At 37.3% G+C, this 11,366-nt stretch overlaps 1 protein-coding gene across 3 annotated transcripts in view; it reads left to right on the top strand.

The window, feature by feature from the left end:
• Positions 1-127: 127 nt before the first annotated feature.
• The window catches only part of LOC110029599 (mitogen-activated protein kinase kinase kinase YODA), a 48,653-nt gene continuing 37,414 nt past the window's right edge, over positions 128-11,366 (top strand). For 2 of the 3 annotated variants that reach the window (XM_020731953.1, XM_020731954.1), the window contains exon 1: positions 128-543. The gene's annotated coding sequence lies outside the window, so the exon portion shown is untranslated. Of the gene's footprint in view, positions 544-6,189; positions 6,217-11,366 lie in introns of those variants that run through there. The other variant, XM_020731955.1, reaches the window with a different exon arrangement.

The raw sequence follows: 11,366 nt of genomic DNA on the forward strand, positions 1-11,366 counted from the left end.
TTTATATATATATCTCTCTATTTTTATATATATATATATATATATATATATATATATATATAAATGCTCCACATTTCTCTGTAAATGGAGTGAGAATATAAAATGCGTTTTCTCTGTAAATGGGATTTTTTTGCATATTCTTAAAATTCTTTTTAGGCAGCGCCTGAGGCACACCTTCAGTCTCTCTCCATCGTCCCCATACTCCTTCGCTTTACGAATCTCTCCATTTCTTAGGATCAGAGATCCAGATTGCTTCGAATAAGGTGGTGGGAGCTTCGGAAGTAAAGCATTCTTGCGAGCAGTGAGGGTTGGGTAGTTTTACTCGGCAGAGAAAGCGCGGGCTTGGCCGGAGGGATCTCGGCAAGAATGGCGGGGTGGGAATCTAGGGTTGAAGTGAGGGTCGAGTCGTAGTGGCCCTGGTGTTGTGAGCAGTGGAGAGCGGTGGTTGTGGTTGTTTGAGCTGGTGAGCGTATTCGAGGCTTCACTGGCTGATCTGCTGGCGGGGGTTTTCTCCGAGTAGGGGAGTTTGCCTCCGTTTGCAAGGTAAGCCGCATAGTTTATTTATTTATGTTTATTTTCTTAGTGTCCTGAGTGGAATGTTGTGTTTTTGAAGTCGTTGGGTTTCCATCTGCGGTTGAGCTTCAGATCTGTGGGATTCTGTAGAGTGAGATCTGGGGCGATAATATGTGATTTTGGTGGTAAGGTGATTGATCGTGTGGTTTTGAGTGGAAATGTATCTTGATGTGTTTGAGTCGTTGTAGGCTTTGGTTTTGTGTAATGTGTAGTCAAGGGAAAGTGATTTTACTATTCAGAGTTGACCTTGTCAATCGTGGACGAAGTGTTGGTCAGTAAGAGATTGAAGGCTTTTAATAGGTTATTTTTCATTTTTCTTTCAATGGGATTCAGAGATTCAAAATGTCACATCGAGTGTAATTGATGTCTTAATTCTGTTTCTTTATTGATCCTGCGTGAAGTAGCGGCGAGGAGATTGCCAGGTTTTAGTTGAAAATAGATGCGAAGGGACGAGTCTTTTTGTTGGAGTAGGTAGACTCCCGTGTGGGAAGACTATTGCGTATCACTTAAGCACTAGGTTAGGGGAAAGAAACTGTATGACTGTAAGATTTCTGGATTAAAATGTAGCTGGCCATGCTCCTTTTGTGTTTTCTGGTTGTGGATTTCTGCGAAACTATTGTTTTATACGGCTGCTAAACAATATATAAATTATTAGGGTGGACCATTTTAGAGAGGGATAATGGAATATTGTCTAAAGTTGCTGTTTGTATTATGAGTAGTGTTGACAATTATTATTCAGATGCTGGCTAATAGATTGAGATTGAGCGACTTAAACATTTTCTTTAACACTTTCTCAATGAATTTACGTTCTAAAGGCATATTGGAAAAAAATCTTTGAAGACATTTTCCAGTATTCATTTGTACTAGTCAACAATTAAACTAAAGTGGCCCGAGTTCCTTTATTCTTACAAACCGCTCATGTCTTTTGTCCTTCATAGTTTTTAGCAAGAAATGAACCCGCCACCTCAAACGATACTACCCTAGTGAAACAATATTTGGAAGAATGAAATAAGTTGATGTCAAATGCTTCTCAAACAAAATTGCATGCTAAAGCAGAAATTTACCAAAAGGACCATGAATGGTCTTTGAGGGAGCAAATCAATAGATATGCAGCATAAGCGTCCATCTCTGTCCACACCACATATAGCACATAATCATCTTTTGGCTATTCAAACAACCATTTGGACTTTCAAAATTTACTTGAAATTTGATCATCAAGAACCCCGACTGATGCGGGATTCGAGAAAGGATAGGAAGGTTCTCAAAGAAGGGGGGTTGCCGCCTTCCTCTCCCTCCTCCCTCCTCCCCTCCTCTTTTCCTTTTTCTTTCCTTTCCTTCTTTTCTTACTTTCCTTCCTTGGCCTTTTCTAATTTAAAACCCTTGCTAAAATTGAAATATTTTTTTCGTTTTCCTTCCTAATTTAAAACCTTTCCTAAAATTGAAATATGATTTTTATTCTCCTTTGTAATTTAAAGCAATTCCTAAAAATTAAAATCCGATTTTTATACACCTTCCTAATTTAAATCCTTTCCTCAAATCTGTAATCTGATTTTTATTCTACTTCTTATTTTAATTGTTTCCTAAGATAAGTCATGTCTCTTTATAAATAGGAGAGGCTGTGCTTTGAGTTAGAGACAGTTTTACGAAATATGAATTCAGTTTTGTTTGAGTATTTTTTCTCTTAAGGGTTGTATCCGACGTCGAGGTAGTGCTCCGACTGTCTCTTATCCGAGGTGGTGATCGTGTCTACTGGTCCGGGTGGTGCTCCAGGTGTAGCTTGACCTCGCTAAGATATTTATGTCTCTTTCCATCCTCTCGGCTGCTGTCCTACTTCTTCCACAATAGCCCCATATCTCCGACCTTCATCGTAGCCTCCAATCCAGCTTCCGACGACTTTCTTTCACATCTCCAGCTGTGGTTCGACGCCGTTACCATCGCCACCCTTGCTGCTACCGCTGAAAAAAAGGATCTACTGTTTTCTGCAATTCCGAACACCCCCATCGCCTTATCCTCCCTTGTCCTCACTGCCCTCACTGTCCCAACAACTTCGCCGGCGCAACACGCAACACCTTCACTTTGCTGTTTTCCTGCTTTCCAGTAGCCCCAAACAACAACCGACTGCCACCCCAAATTGTCTTGTTGTTCCAGCGGCTGCCTATCCCTCCGACCACCTCCCATCAACAACCCTCTTTCCTCTGCCATCAACCGCTGTCTAACAATCTCTGTCCTCGTCGTCCCCCACGGACGCCTTTTATTACTTATGTTGTCTTAGTTGTTTGTCATTTATTTCTTGCTTTCCCGTATCGTATTTGTAATATGCTTGGAATTCAGAAATATTATTTGTGTTTTCGTTTTGGTTTAGATTAACTTCGGTACTATTTGGTATCAGAGCTAACCCAACCTTAATCCTATCATAAGGTTTCTAGTATCTGCCTCTACTCAATCCACCACACCATTTTTTTTCTCTTTTTTTCTTTGTTCTTTCTTTTCTTTCACATATTCCAAATAATTAAACATGTTGCCAAGGAGAAATATGCTCGAGTTTACCTGGGAAGGATACAGCTAGATTTCGTCGCCTCCAACAAAGAATTGTACTGATGGAAGAACTGACACAGGAAGAAGTTACCTTCGACCGAGACTTGAAAAGTCGAAGGGGAGAGAGAGAAGTTGATCTGAATCCCTTCCATAGGGATAATTTCAACGATAAAGAAGATAGGCCACGAGTTTCAAAATACAATATCAGACCGCGCCCCTCATACGAAAACTTTCCGAGAAGAGATGTCATTTGGAGGGCACCAAGACTGTGGGATCAAGGTAGATTTACTAGAGCTTGAGGGGAGCATGAATACATATGAATTTATAGAATGGCTACAGGTAGTTGAGCATAACTTCTAGTACAAAGATGTGCTCGAAGAGATGCGGGTCAAATTAACTGCTATCAAATTGAAGAAAAGTGCCTCCCTATGGTGGGAAAATGTTTAACGACAGAGACGGTGAGAAGGCGACAGAAAGATTATCAGATGTGAGAGATGAAGAAAACCACATTGAAGAAGTTTCTTCCTCATTATTGCCGAGAGATTTTTTTGAAATTCAACAATCTGCAACAGAGAGACCTTTCAGGGGAGGAGGTTACAACTCAGTTCGACCACTTACATCTGAAGTGCGGCGTGGCTGAGTCAGAGCGAAATACAGTAGCCAGATATTTTGGGGGCTTGAAGCTTAGTATTAACAATATGGTGCAGTTGCAGCGATGCTGGATGCTAGAGGATGTTCATAACCTAACATTGAAAGTAGAAAGACAACAGAAGCAAAATCAACAACCACCACCAGCTTGGCAGCCACCCACAGTTGGAGACACTAGCAGGAGCACACCGTAGAAATTTGAGAAAATTGGTTCAGATACGGAGAAAGCCACCACTAGTGAGAAGAAACTGACTACAGTACCCACCAGAAATGCTTTAAATGCTGCGGATTTGGGCACATAGCCTCCAACATCCCAACGAGCAGAGTTGTATCTTTTATCGAGCAGGGAGCCGTAGAAGAGATTAGTGAGGAACAAGACGTTGAAAAACAAGGGAGAAGGATCGAACTTCCACCATATGAGCGAGAAACACGTGATTCGACGGATTCTGCAGGTCGAGAACACAAGGGATCTGTAGTCGCTTGGCCACAATATTTTCTATACCTGCTGTACTATGAATGGAAAGGTTTGTAGACTTGTCATCGACAGCGGTAGTAGTAAAAATGTGGCATCGACTTAGATGGTAAAGAATCTGTGACTCACGACTTAGAGGCATTCCCAACCATATTCATTAATGTGGCTGAAGAAGAAAAATAGGATCAATATTGACTGGCAATGCGTAGTACAGTTTGCAATAGGGAGTCAGCTGCAGGATCAGGTACGGTGTGATGTGGTCTTCATGGACACCTGCCACCTTCTGCTAGGAAGAACGTGACAACTTAACTGGAAGAATTGACATGATGGATTCAGAAACGCATATTCATTCACCAAGGACGACAAACACCTTATTCTACTTCCTTCGGTAGCACCCGATGAGATAGGAGTCATTGCCAGTAGAGTAGCAGGACCGGTTTTAGCGACAATCGATTCTTTACCACCACGTCCATCATCATGCAAGAGATTTCTGTCCCAAGAGATTGGACTGAGAGCCCTCCCAAGTGCGTTGGGAGGCAGTATAGTCGACAATGGGATTCAGGTGCTGCCATGATTAAAGACAAGGGACTAGAAGCTTTGACAGGTGAGGTGAAAGCTACTCCAACCCCGGGAGACTGACGTGGGGTTCGGGAGAGGACCAACCAGTCCTCAAAGAAGCGGGGTGCCACCCCCTCCTTCCTCTTCCCTACTTCCCGTTTTCCCTTCATTCCTTTTTCTTTCATTTCATTCTTTTCTTATTTTTCTTCATAGGCTTTTTCTAATTTAAAATCTTTGCTAAAGTTGAAATTGATTTTTTGTTTTCCTTCCTAATTAAAAACCTTTCATAAAACTTAAAACCAATTTTTATTTTCTTTTCTAATTTAAACATTTCCTAAAAACTGAAGTCTGATTTTTTCTCCTTCTTAATTTAAATTCTTTTCTCAAATCTGAAATCTAATTTTTATTGTCCTTATTTTAAATGTTTTCTAAGATATGTTATGTCTCTTTATAAATAGGAGAGGTTGTATTTTGAGTGAGGGGCAGTCTTATGAAATCTGAATTTACTTTTGTCTGAATATTTTCCCTCTTGAGGGCTGTATTCGACATTAAGGTAGTGTTCCTACCGTTCTTTGTCCAGGTGGTGATCGCCTCCACGACCCCGTCGAGATATTTATCTCTCCGTCCATCCTCCTGGTTGCTGTCTTATTTTTTCCAGAGTAACCCCACCTTTTTGGCCTTCACTGTAGCTGCCAATCTAGCCTTCAACGATGTTCTTGCACCACTCGAGTTGCGGTTCGACACTGTTACTATCACTACGTGTTTCTGCCACCACCCAGAACAATAAAAATATACTGTTTTTTTGTAATTCCAGCCGCCTCAATGACTTTATCCTCCCTCGTCCTCGCTGCCTTCACTCTCCTTTGCTACCACAACACGCAATGCCTTCACTTTGCTGTTTTTCTGCTGTCCAACAGCTCCAAATAACAACCAACTGCTATTTTGACTGCCGCCCTAAGCTGCCTTACTGTTTCAGCTGCTTTCCATCCCTCCTGCCACCTCCCTTCAGCCACAACCCTCTTTTCTCAGCCACCAATCGCCGTCCAACATCGTCTTCCCCCACTAATGCCTTATTGCTTATGTTGTCATATTTGTTTGTCCTCTATTCTATTTCCTGCTTTCCCGTATCGTGCTTGTAATATTTGTATTTTTGTTGTGGTTTGGTTTACCTCCGATATCACTAACAACCTACCAAAACTTCTTTCTATTGTTTTAATTGTGATTGCAATCTTTTGGCTCTTCCTTGATCTGTTTAATTTCCAGCCAAAGCTAGTCATGTAATACAAATTTTTTTAACTATGATGCATTTTATAATGAAGAAAATTACATATTGCAATAGTTTTCTAGCAGGAGCCATTTAGCCTTCTATCCAGGCACATTTGCTTCTAGTTGTCGTGTTATAGGTTGCAACAATTAGCACTCCCCCTCAGGTTGGTTTTTGAAATCTAACTAATCAAGCTTGATTCTATTATAATGGATAAGATTGACTGCTGTGTTGATGCAGTTTTATTATCATAATATACTATCATTATAGTTTGATAGTTTTCTTCTAGGAATGGCTTAAGCCAAATTAATTCACTAATTTCATTGGACCTAAGTTTTGTTTTAGTCACAACATTTTATTTCTTACCCCTTTGAGTTGATGCCACATTGTTTAAGAATTTTCAACTTCTGTTCAACTACTTGTCACCATTTGGGATTATTCAGGACATCTATTTTCCTTAGAATTTCAATTTCAATAAACTTGGAGACCAAGTTTTTTTTTTTTTTTGGAGAATAGCCACTTATTTGCTAAAGATTGTTGAGCTCTCACAAGAAATAGGATTCTATGAATTTATCGAACCTATGTAGATTCATGACTTGTTTTAGGAGGTAGAATGGTTTCTCTTATATGTAGATTATTCTTTTGAGAGTAAATACAGAAGTTAGGGAGATGTTTTGTTTGAATGGATAAATGTTTCGTTAACCTCAATGTCATTTGGTATAAGAGGGTTGGTGGTAGCAACGGGTTGAAAAATTTTAGGGGAATTAATATTAAAGTTTATTCCTAATCTATTTTCACCTATGGGAATTTTTTCTAAGGGTTTATTCTTAAGGAAAGCGATGTCCATGGATACAAATGTTTCATTTTGTCAATGAATAATATTTATACCTCTTTTGATTTACACCACCGAGCAAAACACATTTAAAGGTTCTAGGATCAAGTTTATTTTTATTAGTTGTTTGATTATGGACAAACTTAGGGCACCCAAAGACTACAATTGGATGATTATAAATGATACATGTATTAGGAAGACTTTTGGGAAGCATATGTATTAGAATTTTAAACTAAAGTACATTTATAGGCCAATAATTTGTAAGCTAGCATACTATGAGGATGACATCACTTCAATTTTATGTAGGGATGTTAGTGTTGAGCATAATAAATCTAGCTTTTTTAGATTTCACACATCAAGTCCAGATGCAGTACGTCCTGATAACACAAGATACAATGAAGGAATATATCTCGACTTTGAATAGGTTTCAAAGGTCAAGATCAATATAAACTCCAGTCATATTTTGTTTAGAAAGCACCTATTGAAAATTCAAGCTATTCAAAGTCAAGATCAATATAAACTCCAGTCATTTATTTAAGTCTCATCGTAATAGGAGTCAATTCAAGCTATAAAAATTTGTGTATCAATAAATCATAATAACGTTATCTATGTTGCTTGATCTGCTAATGTGAACATTAAAAATATCTACAAGCCTCTATGTAACAAATAAATGAGAATAAATGTTGGATTGGTAACCTAAAAAATATTTAAGATTCTAGTACACACATTAAGGATAACACGTCTAACTATGAATGATACACATATCTCTTAATAACTCATATTGCTTAACTTCTATTTGAGTTCCAACTAACACTGCCTCATGACAGACAATTACAAAAGTCAATAATTATAAAGTTCCTATACAATAGAGTCCTAAATTAGTTTCTAAGACTATAATAAGCGTACAAATGCATGTTAAAATAAGACCTAATCCACTGAAACTTGATTACTTTAAAGGGTTCTTTGGTTTGTCAAAAAAAGTAATGCAGTATAAAATAAATGCAGGAGTAACGTAGTGCTGTTGAAATACTTTAGAGTTGTGTGGTTTGGTGTAAAATGAATGAATGACTTCATTTTTTTATTTGGTTTGAGGTAAAACGAAAATATGTATTTCAAAAGTAATGCATCTGTCTGCGGCTGCCAATTGATTACTGTAATGGTGTGTTGCGGCGATTGCCGAGTTTTGTGGCGTGGGGCTGTGAGCAGTGGTGGTGGTCGACGAGAAGCCAGCTGACGGTAGCTGTATTTAGAATGCGCCTGATTTGAGTGAATTGAGAAGTCATGGAGAAACAGTGATTTGATGAATAAGAGGTTCAACGGATAATTCTTCTGTATTAAATTTCCTTGACACCGAACATGAGAAAAATGAAAACACACGATATTAAAATGCAGTACAACTCTTTTACGCTCGACCAAACATGCCTTAAGACTTAAATAAATGCCTTGTGAGCCTTAAACCTATACAAAATAGATTACTTTCAAATCACCTAGTCTAATAATCATTATGATGATATAAGATTAGAAACTAAATTATTATTTTCTTAAAATCTATTAGATCATAAAACACAGGAAACTTTTTGTAGCTAAATAGTTTGGATTTTTAACTTAATCTAATATAAATAATAGTTAAGGATAGAAGAAATTATATGATTATGTTCTCAAAGACTAGACAAGGAATAAGAAGAAGAGGATAGATAATGAGAGAGGAAGAGGAATAATTCTTATTGTTCCTTTTACTTATTTGAGGAAAAAAAAAGGGATGAAGGGAGGTCTTATGATTGAAGAGGAAAGACTTTGCAGTTGAGTTTTTGGGAGAGAACGGTCTCAAAGTATAAGAAGATGAGGAGGCTTGTTGTTGGTAATGCCCTAGTCCATGATGATCTTATATATTGGCTAGAGGTGGTTGGAAGTGTGAAATCCTAGCGTATTTTGCGCATTGATTGGAGAGTAGATGTGACTTCACATGATTTTCTTGAAAGGAACATGTCAGGTTCACGAGATGAGGAGAGATGATAGGTTTTGGGGCTTGGGTTGGCATCTATGGTTTGGTATCAAGCTAACAACCCGATTTGATTATAACGTTAGAGATGTCTATTTTTTCAACTATACTATTCTGCTAAGGAGTGTTGGGAAGCTGACTTCACAGCAACAAGCCTTTAGCACACTAAGTAGGGTCGACTAGGAATTTGACTTTGATGTGTAATATTATTATGATTTTGCTAACTTTCCAAGATGTGGTTAAAATTCTTCTTACCTTTACCTGAGTAAAGGATTTGGATTTTATCAGAGTATTAGGTTTTATACATACTGTGAATGTTTTTAAAATTTTATTCTGCATTAAATTTATCCTCTAATAAGTATAACCACAACACAATAGTGCGATCATTCATAAAAGTGATGAATTTTCATTTGGAGTTAAGAATTTGAGACTTCAATGGTCTAAAATGTATGAATGTCATAATGCACAATTGAAAATGGTTTTGTGGCTAAGATTTCTCTTTGGTGTTTGACTAGTTGATAGATTTTACAAAGAATATTTTTATTGATTGACAAAAAAGAAAATAAATTTTGAGGATAAAGAAAACTAGGTTGACTTGACCTACAATATGTAAACTTAATTTGATCCCTTTTTTGAGAATAAAATACTTTTTGTTGATATTAAAGGCACGATTGCTCTCTTCGGAATTTTCGTCAAAGTAGTATAAACCTTTGACGTCATTAGCATTGTTAATCTTTTTCTCTGATCTGTCCTGAAATTCAATTTATTTTGATAAGACTGATTGTGATTTTTTGCTATTTTGCTTACCAAGAGGTTGCAAGAGAGATTTGTAGCATGTTTGATAAAATTCAGATGAAGCTCATAATTTATTCTAATGGCCCTTGCTACAATAATAAGGGACGGAAGTCCATAAAAAATTTTGATTTTGAGGATTTCATTGGAGGGAGCATGAGAGTAGAATAGGCGATAACACTGTATCTCGTTGTCTAATACTTCTGAATCAATAATTTAGGATTCTCAGCTTCCCTTAGTACAGTTAAGAGCTAGAGAAAATGTTTTTTTTTTTTAGGCTGGAAGGGAGGAGCTGGTAGCTTTTAAGCAGTGAGTGTTTTGCATAAAAGATCCAACTGCTATTTGCCTAAAGGAATATTACCAGGGTTTTCACTGCTTTTCATTTTTAGTCCCTCACTTTTAGTTTGACAAGCTTGAATGTCTTTGTGATGATTTCTAGGATTTTTTTAATTTTATTGATTTTTTCATGGAGTTTTCAACAGTTTTTTTCTTATGTAATTAGTTGATTTATGGCCATCACATCAATGATTAACTCTCTTTCAATGCCTTAGGTAATTCCTTGGGCTTTGCTCATGATTTTTTATGGCAAGAGCGGATCCTTTTGCTATGATGATGTTTTGATATCGCCAAGCATTATTTGTTTTTGAGCATTATTCTTTTTCTTCCTTCTTTACTTCGGACTTTAGCAATTGCTGCTTTGATTTTGGAAAATACAAGGATTTTCTTATACACTTCATTGTGATTTGCAAGAAAGTTGTAGGTTCTTATTTTTCATTATTAGTTTGATGCATTAACTTGTATACTATTTCCACTAATTATTTGGCTCAAAAACATATTGTTTTTGCCAAATTTTTTATGAAAGTTGCGAAGTATTCTGTGACACTCATGCTTGTTTGGTTGAAATTACAAGTTTGATCCTATTGTTCACACAATTGAGTAGAATTTGCAAGATTTAAGTGCTCGATGTTGACTTGCTTGTGTGGTGTGGTGCAATAGACCAAATATATTGATCCAATGTTTTCTTCCATTAAATTGATGAATCAAGGCATTTTTGGTATCCCATAATGGAAAAGAAGGGCCAACTATTTCAGGTTGATGGATGGTATCATTTACATATTCAATTATCTGTCTTCCCATATCGACATTCCAAAGTGAGCGAGACTATTGAAAGAATATCTTTCCATTTAGTTTGTACAAAGTGATTTGGAGCGATGAGTGGTCTATGAAGACTTTCAGAATGATGGTATAACTTGGTAAAGTGGAGGGTGAATAGATTTACTTTCCTTTGCCGAAGTCAATTAGTGCTCTCTTAATAGTTGTTTGCCATTGCTTAGATAGAACCTAGCTATGATACCATGTAAGAAAGGAGGGTGTATAAGAAAATTAAGAAGGCAAAAAAGTGGAATACACCCTTCCACTTATTGGTTGAAATTTGGGCACTTTTATTGAGTCTTACTATGATAAAATATAGAGAAAAAATAAGCATACTCTATTAAGAAAGGAAAGCCATATATTGAAGCAGTTTTTTAATTTAATGGCTATTAAATAAAAATTGTATCATCGGCCTTTGAAATTTGTGGGATATGCGCGTTGCCATTGCTTCTTCTGATGCTGCATGAAAAGAAGGGAAGAGATGTAGCACGCGCGCGCGCGCGCACAGACACACACACACACACAGACACACACACCAACA

The sequence above is a fragment of the Phalaenopsis equestris genome, unplaced genomic scaffold, assembly GCF_001263595.1.
Source record: "Phalaenopsis equestris unplaced genomic scaffold, ASM126359v1 Scaffold000598, whole genome shotgun sequence".
Taxonomy (NCBI): Eukaryota; Viridiplantae; Streptophyta; class Magnoliopsida; order Asparagales; family Orchidaceae; genus Phalaenopsis; species Phalaenopsis equestris.